General features: G+C 35.5%; 1 long non-coding RNA gene across 1 annotated transcript in view; it reads left to right on the top strand.

Annotated features, from left to right (window-relative positions):
• Window positions 1-1,117: 1,117 nt before the first annotated feature.
• LOC139362366 (uncharacterized) overlaps window positions 1,118-21,481 on the top strand; it is a 43,619-nt gene continuing 23,255 nt past the window's right edge. The window contains exon 1 of the long non-coding RNA XR_011621161.1: window positions 1,118-5,363. This is a non-coding gene — a long non-coding RNA (uncharacterized lncRNA). The remainder of the gene's footprint in view (window positions 5,364-21,481) is intronic.

The following is a 21,481-nucleotide window of genomic DNA, read 5'->3' as shown; positions in this document are numbered from 1 at the left end:
CTGAAAGGAAAACTATGATGGTAAATATTTTAACAGGGCACTTTGGCAAACCTTCTCCCTAAAAGAAAAAAAAAAAAAACTAAAAGTAAGGGGCTCTATTTGTAAGGTAGAAGAGAAAAATGAATATTGGCTGAGTGACTAACAATGTCTGCCACTCCTGTGGATGTGCACATATGTTTCATAGTATCATATGACTGGAGATAAATGGGCAAAGAAATACAGCAATCTGCTTAGACTGATTACACCACAGGGGTGGGAATGAAGGTTAGAAGAGATTATTAACATCTTACATCATTTTTGTAGTGTTTCAGTTATCATAAGAACACATGCACTTTTTATTTTAAACAAAATAAATAGAAACAAATGAAAGAGTAAGAAGTTAGATGCAAACATGTCACGAAAGAGAAAAAAACACAATGAAAAATTCAAGTTAATTTGTATTAAATATTAGAATGAACCTAATAAGTTAGTATTTTATTTAAAATGTTATACTGGTCATAATCAACAGATTAAAAAACATATTCAGTAAACAGTGGTAGTCCTTGGGGAATGGGAGCAAAAGAAAAAGATGAAAAATTTTATATACTTCCATGTACCTTATTAACCACATTGTGAGGGTTAATACTGAGAGTCAACTTGATTGGATTGAAGGATGCAAAGTTTTGATCCTGGGTGTGTCTGTGAGGATGTTGCCAAAGGATTTTAACATTTTAGTCAGTGGGCTGGGGAAGGCAGACCCACCCTTAATCTGGTGGACACCATCTAGTCAGCTTCCAGTGGATATAAAGCAGGCAGAAAAATGGGAAAATGTGAGAATGGCCTAGCTTCCCAGCCTACAGCTTTCTCCTGTGCTCGATGCTTCCTGCCCTCGAACGTCAGACTCCAAGTTCTTCAGTTTTGGGACTTGGACCGGCTCTCCTTGCTCCTCAGCATTTACACGGCCTATTGTGGGACCTTGTAATTGTGGAATTTGATACTTAATAAACATCCCTTTATATATATATATATATATGTGTGTGTGTATGTATATGTATGTATATATGTGTGTGTATATATGTATGTGTATATATATGCATATATATGTATATCCTATTAGTTCTGTCCCTCTAGAGAAATCTGACTAATACAGGTTTTGGTACCAGGAGTGATTCTAGAGGAACAGAATATTAAGGATGAAGTTCTTTTGTTAATTTTGGGGTTTCTGTAGTTGGGTGCTTAATATGATTAGATCCCAGAATGCTACGGACTCTACTTCTAGTAGTATGGAGAACACTGATGGTCCTTGGAGTAAACTGTTTAAAGAGTTATGCAAAATAAATGCATTTGACACCCCTGATTCACTGCTCCTGAGGGGCAAGGAGTTCAGTGACTCTATATACAATACTTTTGACCATATGTGGAGAACCAAGGCACATAATGAAGCTGGCTAGTTGTTCCTAAGTTCAGTGGACAAAGTGATGAAAGAAATGATGAACTCAGGGATTCTGTCTCCCAGCTTCAGAAGCAGATACTGAGCCTCAAACCTGCTAAGATTGTCCTGAGTGAGAGTCTTATTTCCTGTAGAAAAAGAGCTGAAATTGTGGAAAAACAAACATAAGCTCTTATGATGCAAGTGGCTGACCTGCAACAAAAGGTACATGCACAGCCTTGCCAGACAGATGTCTACTGTTAAAGTGAGAGCATTGATTAGAAAAGAATGGGACTCTGCAACTTGGAATGGGAGTATGTGGTAGGACCCTGATGAAGCTAGGGACACTGAATTTGTAAACTCTGATGAACCTTTTTGCCAGAAGGAACAGCTTCCCTATCCCCAAGGCAACATCTCCTCCGTGACCCATGCTACCATCAATCTTTCCACCTTTGTCTGAGGAGATAAACCCTGAGCTGCCTCAGGCAACAGTGATGGCCTCCCCTGAGGCAATTGCCAAGCAAAGTAATGTTGATTCTCCTCAGGAGCCACCCCCAACACCCCTGTTTACTTTTAGACCTATAATTAGACTAAAGTCCCGGTGGGCCCGTAGAGGTGAGGTAGAGAGAGTGACCCATGAGGAGGTGTGCTACACTAAAAAATAACTGTTTGAGTTTCATAATTTATATAAACAGAAATCTGGAGAACATGCATGGGAATGGTTATTAAGGGTGCGGGATAATCGTGGGAGGAACATAAAGTTGAATCAGGCTGAATTTGTTGATTTGGGCCTGCTAAGTAGGCATTCTGCTTTTAATGTTACAGCTTGGGGAATTAAAAATCTTCTAATAGTTTGTATGCTTGGTTAGCTGAAATATGGATTAAAAGATGATCCACTGTGAGCAAGCGGGAAATGCTGGATCTCCCTTGGTTTAATGTAGAGGAAGGGATCCAAAGGCTTAGGGAGATTGGGATGGTGGAGTAGATTAGCTACTTTAGACCTACTCATTCCAGCTGGGAGGGTCCAGAAGATATACCCTTGACCAATGCCTTGTGAAATAGATTTGTGAGGGTAGCACCTGCATCACTGCAGAGTCCTGTAATTGCTCTTCTCTGTGTGTCAGATCTAATATTGGGACTCACAGTCACTCAATTACAAATTTAAACACAATGGGAATAATTGGATTCTGAGGTGGCAGGGGCCAAGTGGCAGCACTCAGCCATCAAAGGCAAGGTGGGCATAGCTACCATCATGGACAGCAGAGGCAAAGCAACAATCAGAATAGTCTGACTCTTACAGAGTTCTGGCACTGGCTAATTAATCATGGTGTTCCTAGGAGTGAAATTGATAGGAAGCCTACTGCATTTTTACTTAATTTATATAAGCAGAAATCTTCTAAGTCAAATGGACAAAAGACTCATACACCTTACAAAAACAGTGAATCACAGCCCCTCAATCAAATTCCAGACTTGAGCCCGTTTACAGACCTAGAACCACTTGAATGAAGGGGAAGCCAAACCCCACTACGTTACTGACAATTTATGCAGTTAATCTTTCTCCCATTCTTCTCCAAGGAGACCTCCGGCCTTTTATCAGGGTGGCTGTGCATTGGGGAAAGGAAAATGATCAGACATTTCATATATTGATGACATTATGCTGATTGCATACAGTGAGAAAGGTGTAGCAACCACACTGGACTTATTAGTGAGGCTTTTACGTGCCAGAGGATGGGAAATAAACCTGACTAAAATTCAGGGACCGTCTACCTCAGTCAAATTTCTAGGGGTCTAGTGGTGTGAAGCCTGTTGAGATATTCCTTGTAAGGTGAAGTATAAGTTGCTGCATTTGGCCCCTCCTACAACCAAGAAAGAGGCACAACCCCTAGTGGGCCTGATTAGATTTTGGAGGCGTCACATTCCTCATTTGGGTTTGTTACTGTGGCCCATTTATCGAGTGTCCCCAAAAGCTGCCAGTTTTGGGTGGGGTCCAGAACAGGAGAAGGCTCTGCAAGAGGCCCAGGCTGCTGTGCAAGCTGCTCTGCCACTTGGGCCATATGACCCAGCAGATCCAATGGTGCTTGAGGTGACAGTGGCAGATAGGGATGCTGTTTGGAGCCTCTGGGAGGTCCCCATAGGTGAAACACAGCAGAGGCCTTTAGAATTTTGGAGCAAGGCCCTGCCATCTTCTGCAGATAACTACTCTCCTTTTGAGACAGCTCTTGGCTTGTTTCTGGGCTTTAATGGAAACAGCATTTGACTATCCATCATCAAGTCACCATGCAGCCTCAACTGCCTATCATGAACTGGGTGCTTTCTGACCCATCTAGCCATAGAGTAGGTTGTGCACAGCAGCATTCCATCATTCAAATGGAAGTGGTGTATACGTGATTGGGCTTGAGCAGGTCCGGAAGGCTCAAATAAGTTACATGAGGAAGTGGCTCAAATGCCCATGGTCTCTACTCCTGCCACCCTGCCTTCTCTCCCCCAGCCTGCACCAGTGGCCTCATGGGGAGTTCCCTATGATCAGTTGACAGAGGAAGAGAAGACTATGGCCTGGTTCACAGATGGTTCTGCAGTCCCCACCCAAAAGTGGGCAGCTGCAGCACTACAGCCCTTTTCTAGGACATCTATGAAGGACAGTAGTGAAGGGAAATCTTCCCAGTGGGCAGAACTTTGAGCACTGCACCTGGTTATGCACTTTGCATGGAAGGAGAAATGGCAAGATGTGCAATTATATACTGATTCATGGGCTGTAGCCAGTAGTTTGGCTGGATGGTCAGGGACTTGGAAGAAGCATGATTGGAAAATTGGTGACAAAGAAATTTGGGAAAGAGTTATGTGGATGGACCTCTCTGAGTGGTCAAAAACTGTGAAGATATTTGTATTTCATGTGAATGCTCACCAATGGGTGACCTCAGCAGAGGGGGAATTTAATAAACAAGTGGATAGGATGACCTGTTTTATGGACACCACTCAGTCTCTTTCCCCAGCCACCTCTATCATCGTCCAGTGGACCCACGAACAAAGTGGTCACCGTGGTAGGGGTGGAGGTTACGCATGGGCTCAGCAACATGGACTTCCACTCACCAAGGCTGACCTGACTCTGGCCACTGCTGACTGCCCAATTTGCCAGCAGCAGAGACCAACACTGAACCCTCAGTATGGCACCATTCCTTGAGGTGATCAGCCAGATACCTTGTGGCAGTTTTATTACATTGGATCTCTTCCATCATGGAAAGGGCAGAGGCTTATCCTCACTGGAATAGACTCTTACTCAGGATATGAGTTTGCCTCTCCTGCATGCAATGCTTCTGCCAAGACTACCATCCATGGACTTACGGAATGCCCTATCCACCGTCTTACTATTCCACACAGCATTGCTCCTGACCAAAGCACTCACTTTATGGCTAAAGGAGTGCAGCAGTGAGCTCATGCTCATGGAATTCACTGCTCTTACCATGTTCCCCATCATCCTGAAACAACTGTATTGATAGAATGATGGAATGGCCTTTTGAAGTCACAACTACAATGCCAACTAGGTGACAATACTTTGCAGGGCTGGGGTAAACTTCTACAGAAGGCTGTGTATGCTCTGAATCGGTGTCCAATATGTGGTCCTGTTTCTTCCATAGCCAGGATTCATGGGTCTAGGAATCAAGGGGTGGAAGTGGAAGTGGCACCACTCACCATCACCCTTAGTGATCCAAGAAAAAAATTTTTACTTCCTGTTCCCATTACAGTATGTTCTGCTGGCCTAGAGTTCTTAATTCCAGAGGGAGGAATGCTGCCACCAGGAGACACAACAATGATTCCATTCAACTGAAAGTTAAGATTGCCACCTGGACACTTTGGGCTCCTCTTACCTTTAAGTCAACAGGTTAAGAAGGGGGTTACAGTGTTGGCTGGGGTGATTGACCTGGACTATCAAGATGAAATCAGTCTACTACTCCATAAAGTAGGTAAAGAAGAGTACGCATGGAATACAGGAGGTTCATTAGGGCATCTCTTAGTATTACCATGCCCTGTGATTAAGGTCAATGGGAAACTACAACAGCCCAATCCAGGCAGGACTGCAAATTGTCCAGACCCCTCAGGAACGAAGGTTTGGGTCGCCCCACCAGGAAAAAAACACAACCTGCTGAGGTGCTTTCTGAAGGGAAAGGGAATACAGAGTGGATAGTAGAAGAAGGTAATCATCAATACCAGTTATGACCATGTGACCAACTGCAGAAACGAGGACTCTAACTGTCATGAGTGTTTCCTCCTTGTTTTGTTAAAAACATGTCTGTGTATGTATACACTTGTACTAAGAAAATATCTTGATTCTATTTCCTTTTCCTTTATCATGTGACATAAGATTTATTGACTTCATATCAACATTTAAGTATTGTTAACTTTATGTAATCGTATTTGGGCTGGGGATTGGTGTGTTTCTGGTGGTATGAAGGATAGTTGTATTATGTTAGGTGTAATTATGATCTTATTATTGTGTTTATTTGAAGATTATTTATGATCTCTGGAGATGTGTATGAGTTCAAGTTGACAAGGGGTGGACTTGTGATGGTTAATATTGAATGTCAACTTGGTTGGATTAAAGGATGCAAAGTATTGATCCTGGATGTGTCTGTGAGGGTGTTGCCAAAGGAGATTAACATTTGAGTCGGTGGGCTGGGAAAGGCAGACCCATCCTTAATCTGGTGGGCACCATCTAATCAGCTTCCAGTGAATATAAAGCAGGCAGAAAAATTTGAAAAGACGAGACTGGTCTAGCTTCCCAGCCTACATCTTTTTCATGTGCTGGATGTTTCCTACTCTCAAATATTGGACTCCAAGTTCTTCAGTTTTGGGACTTGGACTTGCTATCCTTGCTTCTCAACCTGCAGATGGACGATTGTAGGGCCTTGTGATCATGTAAGTTAATAGTTAATATATTCTTATTTACATATATATATATATTTATATATATACACACACACACATATATGTAATACTAATAGGATATATATATCCTATTTATTCTGTCCTTCTAGAGAACCCTGACTAATACACACATACATGTAATAATTTACTGTATAAATAGTAAGTACTTCAATGGATAACATTCAGGAAAATGAATAAGAAGGAGGAAACAGTATGAATGAGAATTTCAAATGAGCCAGGCATATTTGAAGATGGTGAGTGCCCCAGGCTGACAGGATTGGAGGAAACTTTTAGTAGATATCCCTGGAATAGAACTTTGAAGACTCAGTATGGAGCCACACAGAGTGGCACTGGGGTAAAGAGTTTAACATGATCTTGCAGTCAACAGAGATTTATGTTTAAATTTAACGGAGCCTGGAATAGTGAAAGTCCAATTTTTGGAAAAAAAAACAAAAAAAAAAACAAATTGGAGACAAGACTCAAGAAGAGGAGGAAGATACTGAGGTGTTAATTTAGTTAAATTGTGATAGAAATTGTGTCTGCATATTCTGGTATATGAATATGATATGTGTAAAGAAAAAAAAATCAAGAGACTGTGGTTGTTATCTGACTGAAAAAATCACTGGTGTAATTTGCTTTATCTAGTAGAGAAAATAGCATTTATTAATAGTGAGTTTTATTTATTTTAAACTAAAGTCACCTTTTTTCCAGTTTCATAAACTATATCTAGGTGTGATGAAACAAATGTGTGAAGAAATCTGTATTCCAAGTAATGAACATATGTTTCATATTGAATAACACATTTCCTCATAAACACATTATATAAAGAACATCATTTCGTATCATACAACTTATTAATGTGCTCCTCCAAACTAAGGGTTTAACTTAAAAGTACCTCTAAACTTTCCAAATCATGAATAATTTGTGTGAATATATTGTAAGAATATGTATAGGAGTGCATATGTTGGTGTTGAATGTTTATTTAACACAGTGTTTAAATGTTAAGTAAAATACTAGTATCTGAGGCTTTTCTAAAGACCGTAAGCTATGGTATTAAGCAGGAAAGACTAAGTTATCTTGTGATAAAAACCAACCATGAATATCAATGAATCAAAACAAATAAATATACAGATATATATTTCTCATTTTGACTATACATTTATCTCAGGTTTTCCACAAAATGGGACACAGGTTGATGAAGCTTCCTCTGTCTGAAATATGCTTGGTCACTGTGGCAGAGAGAAGGGAATATGCTATTCAAGGTCTCTTAATGTAGTCATATTTACATTTCTTTCTAGTCGTATTTACATTTATTTGTAGTCATATTTCATTTGCCAAGAGAAGTAGTGTGGGCACTGTTAATTTCTATGTACCAGGAAGAAAACTGGAATTACAGGTTGAGTATGCTAATATCTACCATCGTAATATATTAGTTTTCCCTTGCAATAAGAAGTAAAGAGATTGATAGGCAAAAGGAAAAAAGAAAACCCAATTGAAACAAAGCTATTATCACTGTACTAACATTAACACATTTGGTATGTGTGCTCAATAACAAAGATTTGAATTAATATTATATATAATGTCACCTTGCCTTTATATAAATTTAATTGTTAGAATTATGAAAAAGAGTGGAACTTGTATCTCTTCCCAAAACTTTTTTTTTTTTAAATACAGATTTCAGTCTTAAGTTACTGATCAATCAGACAAGCCATTTCTATGTTCTGTATGTTCTGTATAATGAATAAGCATACACAATATTTTAATATTTCTTAGAGATTGCAAAGAGAAATATATTTTCTAAAAGGCTAAATTTGAAAATGAATGTAAACAAACATTTTTATGTAGTACCCTCTGAAAGCATTTTTTTGAAATTTTTGTCACCATGCTTTCATGAATCTCTAAAATTAGAATGATTAGCAAAAAGGGATTCTTTACATAATGTGGTACAGCATATCAATAATATGCATTTGCTTAAGTGTTTTTATTTAGGCCATAAAGAAAACGAGAAAAAGTAGAAACAGACACGATCCTTTTCTTTCAGGTAATGTGTACATATTTCTAAAAGTCACATACATTTGTCAGTGTCAAGTCTCAAGTAGTATTAATGTAATGATAGAAATAAAAATCCCCCATAATCTCAAATATTATTAATGTAATAATAGATTTTTTTAAACCCATTACTGAATAGTTTCTGGCTACCAGGCATGACATTATAGTTATTTCACATATATATGTACTTAAAAGTGTATGGAACATCTCAAGGGTTAAGTGTCTACAGTCTAGTGTTTAAAAACAGCTTATTGAGATATAATTCACAAACCATGAATTTCATTCCTTAAAGTATACGATTCAGCATTTTTAGTATAGTCACAGGATTGTGCAGCCATGTTCCCCACCTAATTTTAGAAAGTTATCATCATCCACACTTAACATTCATTTCCCACATCTGCCTTGCCCCAGGTCCTGGCAACCATTAATCTACTTTTTGGACATTTCATATAAATGGAGTTATACAATATTTATTCTTCTGTGTTTGGCTTCTTTTACTTAGCATGATGTTTACAAGGTTTATATCCATGTTGTAGAATGTATCAGCACTTAATTCTTGATACATTTATGGCTAAATAATATTTCATTGTATAAATATAAAATAATTTGTTATCCATTTATCAGTGATGGAGATCTGGGCCATTTCCACTTTTTGACTATTATTTATGATGCTGATATGAGTATTTGTGCACAAGTTTTTACATGAACATAAATCTTCAATTTTCTTGGTATATACCCAGGAGTAGAATTGCTTAGTGATATGGTAACTCTGTTTAGATATTGAGCACCTTTTGAGGTGTTTTTCATAGGGACAGCATGAATTCATATTCTCATCAGTAGTGCATAAGAGTTTCAATTTATCCACAACCTCATCAACATTTGTTATTTTCTGTCTTTTCTAGTATATCCGTCCTACTAGGTATGAAGCAATAGCTCATTGTTGTTTTGATCTGCATTTCACAAATGAACACCTTTTCATGTGCTTATTGGCCATTTATGTACCTTCTTTGGAGGAACATCTATTTTTTTTGGCCATTAAAAAAATTAAATAGTCTCTTTATTGTTGGGTTGTAAATGTTCATTATATATTCTGGATACAAGTTCCTCATCAGTTGTATAATTTGCAGAAATTTCCTCCCTATTTGTAGGTCATCTTTTCGCTTCACTGATGACATCCTTTGAAACACACATTTTTTTCATTATAATGAAGTTCAGTTTATGTCTTTATTTGTTGCTTGTGAACTTACTATTGTATCTAAGAAATAATGACCTTATCTAAGGTCATTATGATTCACCCCTATGTTTTCTTCTAAGCGTTTTATAATGTTAGTTCTTACGTTTAAATCTATGAATGCTTTGAATTAATTTTTGCGTATGGTATGAAGCAGGGGTCTGATTTAATTCTTTTGCAATGGATATCCAGTGGTTCTATAACGATTTATTGAAAAGACTATCATCCCCATTAAATTTTCTTACACCCTTCTTGAATCACACTCCAGTTTTACAGACGAGTAAACAGAGGCTAAGAGAAGTAAAAATATTAGGAATGTAATATCCTGTTAGTGATAGAGATACGTTTTCAAGCTGAATTGGCTGGTCACAAATCTTCACATCATACCAGTGTTCTTGGCTCTGGATCCTGGATGGGTAAAGAAAGAAAGCCATGCACTTTGAATTATTACAGCATTTTTGAATCTGTAGTCCATCATTTAAGGTTTGCAGACTAAGTGTATAAGAGCTCATCTATCATGATATTAAAAATTCCTGATATTTTTTGACACTCAAAAGGAAACTCTGTGTGTGTGTTTGTGTGTGTGTGTGTGTGTGTGTGTGTGTGATTGTGGTATACTATATCATACTGTTTTATTTTTTTAAAGCAAGATTTAGACATTTCAGAAAATTACATCCTAAATAATGAAACATTTGCCATATACTATATACTTTCCTGATGACTTTACCCTTATTCAGAGTACTCCTACAGAAGAGAACATGTTGGGAGACCTCACATAGACACATGTTTCAGTGAAGGGTTGTAAATACTCTCAATAATTGGAGCTCACAAAATAAAATAAATTAAATAAATAAACATTTACTGGTATTTATAGAACATAACTGACCTTTTCATCATATGTATTAAAAACGACTTTCTTGAGAGATGATTAATTGCCCCAAACTACTCAGTTGTTATTTAACATGTATATGTTATTAAATATGTTTAAATAACATATTTTATATATAATATGTATTAAATATATGTTATTTAACATATATAAAACATACATATATTTTTAAAACATAACACATGTATTTAAAAACATATATATGTTAAATAACAACTGAGTAGTTTGGGGCAATTAACATGTGTATAAATAACTTAATATTTTGGAGCAACATATATATATGTTAAATAACAACTGAATATTTTGGGGCAATTTATATATATACACATTTGGGTAATTCATGTGGGGTAGATTTTTCAGGGATCCTTAAACTCAAACTCTAAGGACAGGAAAATTACAAAATATCATGCTTTCTAGTAGAAAATCAAATTCTTGAGATAAAACTCTAAGTACATGTGTTAAAAATAAAGATGACAATATATTTTGTTATTGAAGTTCCTACAAGTATTTTGATTGAAGCTAACACAAATAATGGTTTATCACGTTTAGTGTACAAAGTGTAAGGCATAGAAGAAAATTGCTTAAATTATATAGCTGATATTAAAATATTTTTCTGTTAAAAATACTTCTACTCAGCTTATTAGGAGGATGAAAAGTAAGGCTTTTATAAAGTGGTTTTATTTTTATATGTTTCAGTTGTTTTTTTCCATTCTATAGTTGAGGTTAAATGTTCAAATTTATTTTCTCCCTTCTCCATGTCTTAAGTCAGGGCTCTATCCCTTTGTATTCCACAATTGCAGATATAACTTTATAATAATATTGTTCACTCAACATTATTGTGAATATTAATGACATTAATGTACATGAAAATGATTTGAAAACAGTTTATAGCCATCCAAATGGAATTTTATATGACTTATGATTACCTGAAAACATCTGGTCTATAACTGTTGAAACTTTTTTTCCATCTTGCTTGTCTCATTCTCCACTGTATTCAATGGCTTTGAGCACTGACTTGAACTGAGTAGCTATCCAAATGAAGGAATCAAATGAAGGAACTCTATAAGCTATATTTTTATTATTGGTTTTGGAGTTATTACTAGGTAAAAACCTGCAAATGAATCAGTTGTGCACACGCTTTTAAGTCAGTTGCATTGTCTTATATTTAAATAAGCCAGGCTATTGACACTTCACCTATTACAAAATGAAGCAGTAATGAAAACATAAAAAAAAAAAGCATATCTTTATGAATGAAATCGCTATTAATGAACCCAGGTACCAAGCACTAAATGATGTAGTAACCTAGTCATTATAGAAATATTCATAATTTTAATGTTTGCTTGTATTTGTTAAATAATTTTGCTGAAAGCTTTGTTACCATAATTGTTTTTGTCATTGATTTCACTACCTATAAATCAACTTAAAACCACTCATTTTTACCCACTTAGAGATCTGTACTAGCTTCTGAACCAGCAGGTGACCCATTAATTTAAGAGACTCATTATAAGTAATCAATATGACTGGAGTGCCTTTATTATAAGCTCTAGAGTCTTAATATTCAATGTCGCTGGTAGAGTTAAGAATATGAATTGCATTTAAATCATATTTACTGGGGAATTATACATTTTATCATAAGGTAAAAGCTGATTTTACTTTAGTCATTTAAACAATATTAAAGGTATCATTCTTAACTTGTTGATTTCACAACTTATTTAGCAATTTATATTATGCAAATGACTTTGGGATATATAATACAATAAATATGAATTTTATAACTGAAATATATTTTTGATATAAAACCCAATAAGCCACAAACAAAAATAATGAACAGAGAATAATAAAAATAATTTATCTTTATCTCTTCTAAATATTAAAATGTGTCAAAGCCACAAGGATCCTGGGGTTTTCAACAATAGTATCAATTAAATGAAATAAAATACATACATATACGTTAACATAAAAAGGAGAGTCCTAAGAAAAATTAAAACAATTGCTAATGTAATACTTTAAGTAAACTGACTGGGAAAGCAAAAGTCATTAGCTTTATTAAATCTATGCTTTAGAAATATTTACCTGATGTTAGAGTTTATAGAATATTATAATAAAATTTCAAAGTAAGACTGCATATCTATTTAAGCTTCCATTTAAAAAATAATCAGTAATTAGGATTAAGCTATAATTTACTAAAGTTACCTAAATCACAATCATCTGTAAAACAATCACCACAAAATAATTAACAAGCTGAGTGGCTCTAGTATTAAAGTACTCCAATAGTATTGAGTAAAAATTTAATATCTGTCCTGGTCTTTCTGCAGTTTCAAATATTGTCACCTTAGTTTTTTATCATTTGCTAATTTCTGGCTGAGTTTCATTATATATCAAGTTTAGCAGGTGCTTTTTTTTATATGTAAGAAAATTTATGCACATTTTTTTACATAAAATTTGACATAAAATCCTAAGTCCCTGAGTTTGCAATTGTATCAGATATTAACAGGGTTCATCAACTGGGGGAAAATAGTAAGAAAAAATGTAAAACTTTTACTTTTTTGCTACCTGAAATGATCCCTTTGTGCAGAAGTAATTAGTGCTTCTGTATTTTCTATGTAGCTGCAAAACATATAGTTGTTTTTAAAATTTATGTTAGATTCCAAAAACTGTGGCATTCTATGAAGACATAGGAGCTGCAAATAGACTTTTTCATGTTGGTATATTCCATTCAATGCAAATTTCTTTAGGACAAAGAGGAACTAAACGCTAAAAACACAATATGAAATTCCAGTATTTTCTTAGATTATTTACACATCTGCTATGTATTGTCATAGTCTTTTCTGCTGCATCAGGTGATTGTATTTAGGTTATGCTATCATCATAAAATGTATTGTAAATTTTCATATGTTTTATTATTCTGAACTAATTTAAATGACAATGGAATTATCACTTTGTTAAGAGTTAGAGTCAGCTTAACTCTAAAGCTACATGGAATCCTTGCAAATTTAAATGGTAGGTCATTAAATTTGTTTTCTGATCTTTGTATGGTTTTTGATGTGTTTCACTTCTCAGAGTAGGTTTTGATTCAATAGTTCTTTACAGTATCATCAATTTCTTTGTGTTTCTGAAAATTTTTGCAATAATATTTTCATAATCATTTTAAACATTGACTCTATCTTTTGCCTCATTCCCAATTATACTATTACTCTGTCTTTTGACCTTAATCAGGGCTGCTTAGAGGTTCTTTTATTGTGCTTTCTTGAAAACCAGCTTTTAATACATAATTTCAATTTCTTCAAATTTCATCATTGATTTCCATTAATTCAAGGGAGGAAAATGTTGAACAAATTGTGAGATAAATATTATTTGGAATATTGTGCTGATTTTTAAAATATTGAATTAAATGTTTAATTGTTGACTGAAAGGAATATCTATGATGCATTTTTAAATCACAAAGCAAGTGTTTGGTATAAAGAATGTTGATAAAAATGACTGTTTATAATGATTACCTTTTTAATACCTTTGCATACCTTGATTGCCTTTTAATGAATGAAGATTATTAACTTGGTACATCTTTGCATTTTTTTCTTATCTTTTTTTAATCTTTGGAAAAAACCCTTGGGCTCAAGCAATCCACCTACCTTGACCTCCCAAAGTGTTGGGATTACAGGCATGAGCCACTGTTCCTGGCTTTCTTATCGTTTGTTTGTTTGTTTTGTTTTGTTTTAAATAGATTTGGGGGTATAAATGCTGCTTTGTTACATACATATTTTGGGTAGTATGGGAGTCTGGGCTTTTTGTGTAACCATTACCTGAATAGTGTACATTGTGCCTATTAGGTAGTTTCTCATCCCTCAACTTCCTCCCACTTTCCCACCTTTGATTCTCCAATGTCTACTTTTCCGCTCCCTCTGTCCATATGTACACATTATTTAGCTTCCACTTATAAGTGAGAAGATGCATTACTTGGCTCTCTCTTTCTGAGTTATTCCAATTAAGATAATGACTACCATCATTGTTACTGCAAAAAGATATGATCTCATGCTCTTTTTTTTTATGACTGAGTTGTATTTCATTGTAAATACCATGTTTTCTTTATTCAGTCTTCCACTGATGGACACTTAGGTTGATTTTATGACTTTGCTGTTGTGAATAGTGTTGCGATGAAACATATGAGTGTAGATATATTTTGATATAACTTTATTTCTTTTGGATAGATACCCAGTGGTGGGATTGCTTGATCGAATGTTAGTTCCATTTTAGTTCTTAGAAAGATTGCCATACTGTTTACCATAAAGGTTACACTAATTTCCATTCCCACCAACAGTGAACTACTGTTCCCTTTTCTCCACATCCATGCCAACATTTGTTATATTTAGACTTTTTAATAATAACTGTTATGACTGGTGTAAGATGCATTTAATGGTGTATGTTGATTTTTTATCCTGAAACTTAATGAATTCATTTATTAAATCTAGGAGTCTTTTGGAGGACTCTTTAGGAAATTCTAGGTACAATATTATATCATCAGCAAACAGACATAATTTAATTTTCTCCTTTCTAATTTGTTGCTATGTCTTTCTGTTTTTTGCCTGATTCTTCTGGCCAGGACTTACAGTACTCTGTTGAGTAGGAGTGGTGAGAGTGGGCATGTTTGTCTTGTTCCACTTCTTAGAAAAAAAAGCTTTAACTTTTCTCTACTTGGTGTGATGTTGGCTATGAGTTTGTCTCATATGGCTTTTATTATATTCATGTATATTTCTTCTATGACTAGTTAATTGTTGGGGGTTTTATCTTGAAGAGATGCTGAATTTTATCAAATGCTTTTTCTACATTTATTGCGATGATCATATGATTTTTGTTTTTAATTCTGCTTATATAATGAACCATGTTTATTGACTCGTGTATGTTGAAACACCCTTGCATCCCCAGAATAAAATCTACTTGATTGTGGTGTGTTAACTTTTCAGTGTACTGTTAGATTAGTTTTGCCAGTATTTTCTTGAGGATATTTGAATCTATGTTCATCAGGGACATTGGTCTGTACTTTTCTTTTTTTGTTGTGTCCTTGCTTGGACTTGGTTTTGGGATGATGCTGGCTTCCTAGAATGAGTTAAGTAGGATTTGTTTATCCTCTATTTGTTAGAACAGTTTCAGTAGGATTGGTACTAGTTCTTGTGTGAAATTCAAGATTTTAATACCTTGTTGAATTGATCCTTTTATCATTATACAGTAAACTTCTTTGTCTTTTTTTACTTTCATTGATTAGAAATCTATTTTTATCATATATAAATATAACTTCTTGTTGAACTGATTCTTTTATCATTATATAGTGACCTTTGTCTTTTTTACTGCTACTGAAGTCTGTTTTACCTGAAACAAGTATGTATTCTTTTTGAATTGATCCCTTTATCATTATATAGTGACCTTCTTTATCTTTTTTACGGTTATTGATTTAAAATTTGTTTTATCTGACATAAATATAGCTAGCCCTGCTCACTTTTGGTTTTCATTGGCATGGAATATTTTTTTCAACCCCTTTATCTGCAGTCTATAAGTGTCTTTACCATTTAGGTAGATTTCTCATAAGCATCATCTGGTTGGATCCTGTTGTGTTTTTTGTGTGTGTGTGTGTGTTTTTGGTTTTTTAAATCCATTCTGCCAGTCTACATGTTTTAAGTGGGGCATTGAATCAATTTGCATTCAAGGTTAATATTGATATATGTGAGGTTTCGTTTCTGTCTTAATATTAATTGTTACCTAGTTGCTCTGTAGTCTTATTTGTTTGTCTTATAATGCCTGTTAGTTTTACATGTATGTGTGTATTTGTGTTAGTAAGTATCGACTTTTCATTTCCATGTTTAGAATTCCCTTGAACAGTTCTTGTAGGATCAGTCAAGTGCTGACAAATTCCCTCAGCACGTGCTTACCTGAGAAAAGTTTTCTTTCCCCTTCATTTATGAAGTTTATTCTGACAGGATACAAAATTTGGGTTTGACAGCTTTTGTTTTTTTTCTTTTTCCTTAAGCACTTTGAAAACAATTTCCCAATCTCTTCAGGCTTGTAAAATTGCTGCTGAGAAGCCCACATTAATCTGATGGGAATATTTTATAGATAATGAGATGCTTTCACCTTGCTGATTTTAAGATTTTTTTTCCTTTTTGTTGACCTCAGACAGTATGATGACTGTCTTGATGAGATCCTTCTTGCAATGCATTTTTTAGAAGTCTTTGAGCCTCTTGTATCTGTATGTCTAGCTCTTTTGCTAGACTAGGGGAATTTTCCTTATCTATTTTCTCAAATAGTTTTTCCAGACTTTTTCATTTTTTTTCTCTCTCAGGAATACCTATAACTCATAGGTTCAGATATTTCACATAGTCTCCTGCTATGAGCAGGCTTTTCTGATGTTCAAAATTATTTTTTCTTTGCTTTTACTTCACAGGATTAATTCAAAAGACCTGTCTTCATATTCTGAGATTCTTTCTTCTCCTTGGTTTAATCAATTCTTGAAGCTTTCAACTGTATTTTGTAATTACTTCCACAATTTTTTCATTTCCAGAAATCCTGTTTGGTTTTTCTTTAAAATAACTCTCTCTTTGGTACATTTCTCATCTGAATCTTGAATTTATATTCTGATTTCTTTGCATTGGCTTTCAGATTTATCTTGGATCTCACTGAGCTTTCTAACAATGCATATTTTGAATTATTTATCTAGCATTTCAGGATTTTCATTTTGGTTAGGATCCATTGCTAGAGAGGTCGTGTGATCCTTTGAGGGTGTCATAACACCCTGTTTATTCATACTGCTGAAATTTTTATGCTGGTTCCCTCTCACCTGGTGGAACTGTCATTCTTATTTTTTAAACTACTTTTGTCTAGATGAGACTTTTTTATTCCTTAAGGGTGTAACAGTAACATGTGTTAAGTCAGGTTATTTAGCTTTGTTTCTGTGTGCTTTCAGGAAGCCAAAACTTTGTATGAATTTCTTGGTTATAGATAGCCTAAGTTTGTGGTTTTCTCAAATGCTAACTGTAGTAGTGGTGTCCTCGGCGTGTGAATAGGCTCTCAGCCTCCTACAGAAATGGGGAGGTGGTGGTCTCAAGAAACTTATCTTGTTCCCAAGCACTGTGCACTTCTGTCAGTCGATTTTGTACTGGGTTGTGCATTTCAACCTCCAGGCCAGTAGGTGGTCCTCGTAGGTAAGAGTTGACTAAAGTGGTAGTAGTATGGTAATATGGTTGATCTTTGTTTACATGCAGTTCTATGGTGCCTCAGGCCACGGACTTGTCTGCAGAGCACTGGTTCCACTTTCAACTGCACATGGGGGCAAAGCTAGGCAGAACTGGATTAGGCTAGCCTGCCCTCTTGTACTCCTATGGCAGGTGCAAGCACCAGCCCTTAGAGGGGAGTGGCATAGAGTGTGTCACTCTGGGAGACTTCCTTAGTTATAAATAGCCTTAATGGTGGCTTTCTCAAAGGTCCACCATAATTGTAATGTACTAGGTGGGTGAATGGGTTCAAGGCCTCTGGAGTAGCTGGGGTGTTGTAGGCAATTGTAGTTACTGAGGTTGTACAAAGCTTTTCTCCTTTAAGAGTGCTGGCAATTGTGTCAGCAGATGTTGTAATGCACTGTGTAGGTTGACCTCCCAGTCAGTAGATGAAGCTTGCAGGAGGAAGCCAGCTGCAGTGGTGGCCTTGAGATTTACGCTTGACCTTTGTTAACTAGAAGTATTTGGATTTCCCATCATAGGCAAGGCCGTAGAACTCTCAGAAGTCCCTGTCCTTTGGTCTGCCACCATGGCGGGTTGAGAGGGCAAAGCTGGGTGAATACTTGTGCAACATTCTTAAACTATACAAAAATGAAGACAAATTTTTGAAAAGAGAGAATATGTCATTAAGTAAAGTTTTTTTGTTCTATTCAAGGCTTTTGTTTTCTTGCAACAGTAATCCATTCAAACTATCTTAGATAAAACTAGAAGGATTGAAAAAATACAAAGATCTCAAGGATTTCGTATATGTTGAAACAGTAAATAGACAATTCTCAAATGAATGAAAATAGGTTCTAGCATATCAAGAAGTTGAGCCATTTTGTCCACATGTCAGAGCCACATGTTTTCTTCTACTACCACTTCTTTTTGCATTCTCTCTGTTAACATTCTTTTACATCTTATTGTGTCCCTATATCTGCCTTTCATAATATGATTTGGGGAGCTGTTCTTCATCATCAAATAGCATGTTTTCTTACTTTTTCAGGTTCAAACTTCCTGAGAGGGAGTAAATTGATTCGTGCCATTTTTATGAGCAACGCTACAAATTTAGAAGCCAACTCTCCTCATGAATTGTATAAATGTGAGAGTCCCCTGGTGTTCCAGCCAAGGTGGATGACTCACTACCATCCCTTTACACTTTTAGGTCTTTATTTTTGCTGACACCCTTTCCTTAAAACCCCTAAATTCTTCCCATTGTCGGAGGCCAGTACCTCTGTTACAATTTTAATAATATTTAACCTTTTATTATTATGAATTACAATAATAGTTTAAGCCAATTATAAAATATTCCTGATCTAAACCTTGTAGTTTCTTTTATCTAAGGTTAACTCCTTATGAACTCTGTAAAATTAAGAACTGGATTTTTTTTGTATTTTTCATATACTATGTAAATGTTTATAGAGGTAACAAAAACAAAAAAGGTAAAAGTGGACTGCATATTGGTAATATTCCACATATAGTATCACCACAAGTGATATGTAAGACTGTACACAATTATAAAATGCCTCCAAAGATGTTAAATAGGTTGATTAAATATGTTAGCAAAACAAAAGTTCAAACTTGGGGCTCTTATTTTCTGAAATTTCCTGCTCAGTTGAGTAAATTCAATTATAGATAAATAAGTTTACATAAAGAAGGGAGATTAATGGACTAATGTCAATTTATACAGGTTTCTCTAGTATAGTAATGAAGCCTCTTCACTCATTTTTCTGATGTTCCATTTCTTTTTATTGAAGACATAAATTACAACCGAGAAATCATGCTCATAAAATTTTTACCATAGCACAAAATTGCTGTTGCTTGCCTCTTTGCCTCTATGCATGCTATTTATTCTATCTAGAATGTCATTGTTTTCCTTGTGTGTCTGATAAATACTCCAAAGTCAATCCTTCTGAAAGATCATCCACATGTGCCTTTCCTTTACTAACACACACACACACAAACCTAAATTTCTCATTTGACTTCTTACTTTGTCTATGATTAACCTGTTCTCCAAGGCTGCTAATCCACTAGTGACTTCCTAGGTTTATGCATTCTCACTTGCCTCCTTCATTCGCCACAATCCAACCTAGCTGGAATTTTTTAAGTTCCACAAAGTGCTGAGCTCATTCCCACTCAATGTTCTACTTCAGCCTATTTATTTATGTGGAGTACTCCTCAGCACCCCAACTTCCCTTCCCTAACTAATTATTCCTATTTTTAGCAGATAGCATTTTCTAACCACCCAAACTAAGTTAGATCGCATCCTGTTATTCACTTTCATGGCCCTCTGCATTTTTCTTCATAGTATATTTACAGATTTGCAAGATTTAAAATGTTTGTTTGTTTAATGTTTATCTCTTTCATACATGATAAATTCCAAGAAGGTGGAGACTACATCTATTTTGTTCACCAAACTATGAGCAATATATATGTATTATACGTTTTCATTGTGCCACTGTAGCAGTTTTTTAATAGAGATGTAGCTGTCGCTGCTACACGTCTATAATGGGAACTGATTTCAACTGATGACTGTACTTCTAGAAACTTGTCTAGCACTTATACAGACATATGATATCTCAGAAATTGATTACTATCTGGGTTATATAATTAGTTTAATTAATTAATTCATAATTTTGAATTAATAAGGAATTGCATTACATAGAATAATGGGTTCTCCAAAATATCTCCGTCTTAAATTCTGGAACCCTGGATATGTTATGTTACATGAGAAAAAGATTATGTTTAAGGACATTAAGGTTAGGGAGATTTTATAAGATAAATCCCACTGGATTCATTTTAATCAGTTGAGCTGATAACAACAGAGCCTTTCCCAGCTATGGTCAGAGAGATGAGACAACAGAGAAGTCTGGGAGAGGCAATGTTGCTGGCTTTGAAGATGGAAGAAGGTATGAACAAAGGAATGTGGATGGCTTCTAGAGGTCATTTTCTTTCTGGAAAATGCAAAGAAAGGTTCTCCTCTAGAATCTCCAAAAAAGAACACAGCCCTAAAGACACCTTGATTTTACCTCAGTTAGATCCATGTCTGACGTCTAAACTACAAGAACTGTGAAATATTTTTTGCTGTTATTTTTAAGTCACTAAGTGTGTGAGAATTTGTTATAGCCACGATAGAAAACTAAGACAGGAAAATATAATACATGTAATACTTATTTTAAGTCATTAAGTGTATAAGAATTTGTTATAGCCACAATAGAAAATTAGTACAGGAATATATAATACATATATAAGATGACAGAATTCAAATACAGAAAATTTTTTTTTTATTTTTATTTTTTGAGACGGAGTCTCGCTCAGTCGCCCAGGCTGGAGTGCAGTGGCCGGATCTCAGCTTACTGCAAGCTCCGCCTCGCAGGTTCATGCCATTCTCCTGCCTCAGCCTCTCTAGAAGCTGGGACTACAGGCGCCCGCTGCCACGCCCGGCTAATTTTTTTTGTATTTTTAGTAGAGACGGGGTTTCACCGTGTTCGCCAGGATGGTCTTGATCTCCTGACCTCGTGATCCGCCCACCTCGGCCTCCCAAAGTGCTGGGATTACAGGCATGAGCCACCGCGCCCGGCAGAAAATTTTTAATTGCTTGGAAAAATTAGTTGAAACGAACAAAAACAGTTCAATATAAAGGTTTATATTCACGACAAAAATCTAACTGGATGAGGAATATCTGACTTAGCAGTAGTTCATGTATAGAAGACCTTTAGTTTCTAACTTGACTGTGATCATAACAGGAG

The sequence above is a fragment of the Macaca nemestrina genome, chromosome 3 (genome assembly GCF_043159975.1).
Source record: "Macaca nemestrina isolate mMacNem1 chromosome 3, mMacNem.hap1, whole genome shotgun sequence".
NCBI classification, from domain to species: Eukaryota; Metazoa; Chordata; class Mammalia; order Primates; family Cercopithecidae; genus Macaca; species Macaca nemestrina.
This window is presented reverse-complemented; position numbering and strand designations above follow the sequence as displayed.